Below are 5570 nucleotides of genomic sequence, written 5' to 3'. Positions count from 1 at the left end.
TCAGGTTTTTATATTTTTAAGCTAATTATCAGAGTCAACCTATTCAAGGGTTTTTCATATATTGACAGGAAGAAAAGGGTTACCTACCCAGAAGAACTCCTCCATCCAGTACATATAAAGATATATTTTTTAAATTTTATCTTATTTTATTTCAAGTTCTTTTATACATTCAATTATGTCATTTAGCTTTCAAAGTGAATATTCAACATGTTCACAACCATGTACTGTGTTTCTATATCCTTTAGTTATTCAGTTTCAATCATAGAGTACAGAAATGCAGTATATATTAAGAGGGGACGTTCAATGTCTCTGCTTCATAACCTGGCTTGCTTCACTCAGCAGTAAATCTTCCATATTCACCCACTTTCTGTCAAAAGCCAGGGTCTTGTTTTTTTTATGGCTGAGTAGTATTTCATAGAGTATATGTGCCAAAATGTAAATATTTGTCAACATATGATGTTTGATTTTGAATTGATCATAGAATTGGATTTTATAAACACCAGAGCTTTTCTAATTGACTATAGCAATCAGTGGAGAATATTTTCTGTTCTAAATAATAAGGTTAAGGGACCAACAGTTAGCGTAATGGCTATGTCGCTGGACTCCCACGTAGTCGACCATGGTTCGAGTCCCGAACCTGGCGGCTTAAACTCACGCTGGGCACATGTGCGTGCGTGCCCAAGATCCCGAGAGGAGAATGGAGGAGAAGGGATTGTGGCGTGGCCATCCCCCCTGGGGGATGATTTCTCACTTTCTGCCTCTGTTTCTCTCTGTCTGTCTGGCGAGCACACGCACCTTGTAGCAAAAACCTCTCAAAATAAATAAATAAATAATAATAAGGTTGATGAAGCTAAAAATTATGATAATGGTAGGATAGCCTTATCTGTTTGGATCTGTTCAAAAGTCACTGGGACTCAATTTAATTTGTTAATTACAGGGACCTCTTTTAATTTGTAAAGAAGAAAAATAGTTCACTTAATGAGCATTTAATTTTCTATTTTCTGTTATGCTAGATCATGTAAATATGCTATTGAAGAAAATGAAAGTTGTCCCCTTGAAGACTCTTTATGTTTTATCTAAGGATCTTTAGAAGTTATTACAATAGAAATATGGAAGTCATCAGTTTTTCATCAGCATTTCTCAGACTCTCTCATGCATTTTCATCTTTTTTCCTTGAGAGTGCTTCTGTGATGTAAACTTTTACTTTTTTAGTACTTAAATATCTTGGGAGTGGAGACATTAATTTTTCCTCTGTTGTTAGAGTAGAGAGCTCATGAGGATAAACTTGTTTTGGTTTCTGTCTTTATTTTAGAGAGTGAGATTTTTGCTATAGATTATGTGTGCTTGACTGAAAGACAGAGAGACAGAGAGCAAGAAGCCCCCTCCCAAAAGGAGACAGCAGTGTCATAATCCCTTCTCCATTCTCCTCTCGGTATCTTGGGAACACACACACACACACACACACACACACACACACCCCTGGTGTGAGTTTCAAGGGTAAGTCTGGGACTTGAACTGTAGGCAACTATATGGAATTCTAGTAACATAACCATTATGACATCTTCTGGTCCCTGTTTTGGTTTCTTTAAGTTACTTAGATACCAGGAATTGTATATAACCACAGTATAACCAAAACTATTCAGATATATATTGTCCTCGATACTGTCAGGGTTCTAGCAAGTAACATGGAACTCTCAAAGTGGGAATTTAGGAAAAGTTTCAGAAAGGAAGAGAAGACAATGTATGAACAACATATGATGGTGCCATAGACCAGGACTAAGACATAGTGTATCATTACTATCCCCAGGCCTGAAAATGCAACCAGAAGGGTTACCAGAACATGGAGACAGAATCTATTTTTTTAGGACACACCCATGTTAAGCTACCTCAGCAGAGGAGATGTTACAACAATTCATAGCTCAGTCTTACTCACTTGCTCTCTATACCTTCCAGTGCTTCCAGTAGGTGAATCTAAATAGGAGTGAACAGATTAAGGTCAGCCTCCTAGTTCATCCAGCAGGCAGGGATATGTGTTTGGAAGGGCATTTGGAATATATTAAGCAAGAGTACAAAACTTGAACTGTGTATAAATGATTAGAAAAACAAACAATGAAATGAAACACCTAAAGGAGATGAAAGTTGGTTTTCAAGAATACTATGGTAGATCATAATTTGAGCTATAAAGACATGAAAGAATTGCTTTAGAAAATGTATATAAGATTTCTAATCCAAGAGTAGAGAATATCCCCAAAAAACATGGGTTTTTCACTAACAATAATGATATAATACCACATTGTGGATTTTGAAGTGATAAGGTTAGAAACAGACTCAACAATCCCAACAAGGAGACACCATAGGTTATATTAAATATCTTTGACTTTTCCCTGGACACCAAGAGAAAATTTTGAAGGATTTAAAAACAGTGACATAGAATAAAACTTGAGTGGAGAGGGTCATAAAGATGGTGGGCATTAGGATGGGAAAGCTGACAACCACACCTGCAGGTCTAATATACACATCTACAAGTGTATATGCAGCCAAAAAGGAAGAATCCAAAATGCAGCTAGTGAAACCAGAGAAGCAACCTGTATATACTTTACCACCTCTTCAATCTAAAGATGTGGAAGAATAGTCTGGTCGTTTACAGACATTGCTACCATCTGCCCTACAACTAGTCGTTATATTAGCTGGTGCAAGGGTGTTCATATCTTTGCAAAAAATGGGGTAATGAATACAGTAAGATTTGGAAAAGATGAATATATATATCTGAATTCTCCTGTAGATTTTCTCCCCAAAATGGGAGTGATTACTGTTTCAGGATTAATGGGTTTTGTTTCAGTGAGAAAGTTCAAGAAAATTGCTCATCCTCTGCGACTGGCCACTTTAGGAGCAACTGTTTGCTCCCCAGTTCAGTCAGTAATAATTGCAAGGTAACTGGAAAAGAGGGATATGCTACAAGTCAGCAAATGTATGAAGAAGATAGATCATTGTGGATAAAAGCAACCAGAAAGAGTCACTTCTGAACCAAAAGGGAAAAAAAAAAAACAAAAACAAAGAAACTAGGAAGCTCTGCTGAAATAGAAACACCTGCAGAAACAACTCACATCCTGAAAGACTCAATGCCTTTTTCATGAGAACTCAGCTCTGAAATAAAGACCAAATCAGAATCCATCTCAGGTGCTACACAGTTTATGCCTGACCTCTAGCTCACGGATCACTGGCAATCTCATCCGGAAGTTGTTGATGTGTACAGTACTCGAAGCTGAAAAAGATTGCATAGAGAGACTGCATAATGAACGATAAGCTGTGTGAAGTTGCAAATGATGATGAAACATTGTGTAATGGGTACCTGCCATATGGAGAATAACTACATTTTTCCATTATATCTTCAAATATAAAGTTTGACCAGTCACGTAAGTGGTTAAAACATAAGCTCTGCAGACAATCCAATTAATTAATTATTGATGATGAATCACAGAAGTATTAGAATACATTTGACTATTAAAGGTACTGACTAAAAAGCAAAACAGAATGAATGAAATTATAAATATCAATGAGACTAAAATATGATACTCCTGATGTATTTTTATGTATATGTGAATACATACATACACACATATATACATGTATATATTTATATCTGTTCTAGCTTTTCTGAATTTATGTCAGTTAAATTAGATTGGTGTGTGGACAGATGTGTTTTCCCCTGTTTTTTTTTTCTTTTCATTTTTCAAAGCTGGAATAGAATATCTATATTTTATAGCAAAAACAAAACAAAACAAAGTGACATAACTGGCTCTGAAACTTAAAATTTAACGGTAATCATAATAGCTTATATTTAATGAATGGTTATGATGTGCCAAGTCCTATTCTCGGTACTAAACATTCCAATAAGGCTCCTATTATTACTGCCATTTTGTATAAAGATATTGAGGAGAAAATGATTTTACTTAATAACATAATAGTAAGTAATGGAGTGAAGATTTGAGACTAGATCCTTTGTAGAGAATAGTTGAACCTGAGCACAAAACAGGGCAGGGAAGACATTTATAAAACTGTAGAAGTTACTCAGAAGGGTTCGATAACCAGACAAATAATGAAAATAACAGAAAGAAGAGGAGTCATTCTGATGCATAAACTTGTTGGACAGATGCTTAATTGCATATGTGAAGTGGAGGAGAAGAGAGTAAATTATGTCCCATGGTGACCCCAGCAGAAAAATGTGTTAGGCCTAATAATTTACACTTTTGTCCTTTGTGCAATAAGTATTCTCACTTTGAATAAAAATATGAAAAATTATCAGAGATTATGTAGATTTACAGATATCATGACCATGCCCACCGGGGTGCTTTCTCTGTTTTTCTGTCACTCTTTGACAAGGCCATGAGCCTTCTAACAAATAAAAAAATGAATTAAATTAAATGAAAAAGACTATAAATAACTTTAGAAAAAAATCTTAGAAAATGTTCAAGTAACTCAGAGGAAAATAAGGAAAGACACAGAGGAATAAAACAACAGAAGACACACACACACACACACACACAAAACAAATGATTTGATGGCAGCCTTAAGCACTAGCTTACCGATATTTTCTTTAACTGGGAATAGTTTAAGTTCACGGATTAAAAGGCAAATAATTGCAAAGTACATATTTTAAAAATATGATTGAGCTAAGCAAAGAGATGTGTACAATACAGTCAAACAACAGCATTGAGTCGAAAAGTATAGGACACTTCAATCGGTCCTGCAGCTGCTGTGGCTGTTAAGGGCACCGGACTTCCCAACAAGGCCAACCATGGCTTGAGTCCTGGACCTGGTGGCTTGCTTTCTCAGTCTCCCTCTCTCTCTCTCCCTCTGTCCCTCTCTGATAAAATTTTTAAAAATAAATAAATAAATATAAATAAATTTAAATAAAATAATTCTTAAAAAAAAGACACTTTACTGAGAATATTGGGGAGAGACAGAAGGACAGAGGGATAGATAGAAGATCCTATGTATAGCGTTATGCATTATTGCTGTCTCTCTGTGGCTATCTATCCCCATTGATATGATTTCCATATTTAGACCATATTTACTGCCATGAAACTACCAACAAAAAAATGGCTTAAGGTCATTTAGAGTATATTATCTGATTATAATAGATTTGAATTAGAAATCCACAACAATCTTAATGACACTACAACTTTAATAATAACAACTGTTCCCTATTACATTTATTCTTATATTTTAAAGGAAGGTTTTTTATTCCTAAACAGATTATGTATTTCTAATACTAGCATGGTACTTTTATCTTCCTAAATACTGTTAATCTTAAAGTAATAACTAATTTTAAAATAGTACCTATTTGGAGCACAAGATATTTGTGGGAATAAAAAGCATATAATATTCTCAGTTACAAAACATGAAAGAATGACCTTTTTCAGATCATAGAGAAAATCTTTCGGTAAATCAATCTGCATGCCAAGACATAGAGGAAAAGAAGGAGAAAAAAATAAATATCCTAATAAGCTGTTTAAAGTATTCATTAAGAATTCATCTTCATTTTATCACAACTGAAAATATCCTAAATT

At 34.8% G+C, this 5570-nt stretch overlaps 1 pseudogene; it reads left to right on the top strand.

Moving 5' to 3' along the window:
• The first annotated feature begins 2461 nt into the window (after window positions 1-2461).
• Window positions 2462-3266, top strand: LOC102473401 (MICOS complex subunit MIC27 pseudogene; annotated as a pseudogene).
• The last annotated feature ends 2304 nt before the right edge of the window (window positions 3267-5570 follow it).

Source organism: Tupaia chinensis, unplaced genomic scaffold, assembly GCF_000334495.1.
Source record: "Tupaia chinensis unplaced genomic scaffold, TupChi_1.0 Scaffold000290_1, whole genome shotgun sequence".
Lineage (NCBI taxonomy): Eukaryota > Metazoa > Chordata > Mammalia > Scandentia > Tupaiidae > Tupaia > Tupaia belangeri.
This window is presented reverse-complemented; position numbering and strand designations above follow the sequence as displayed.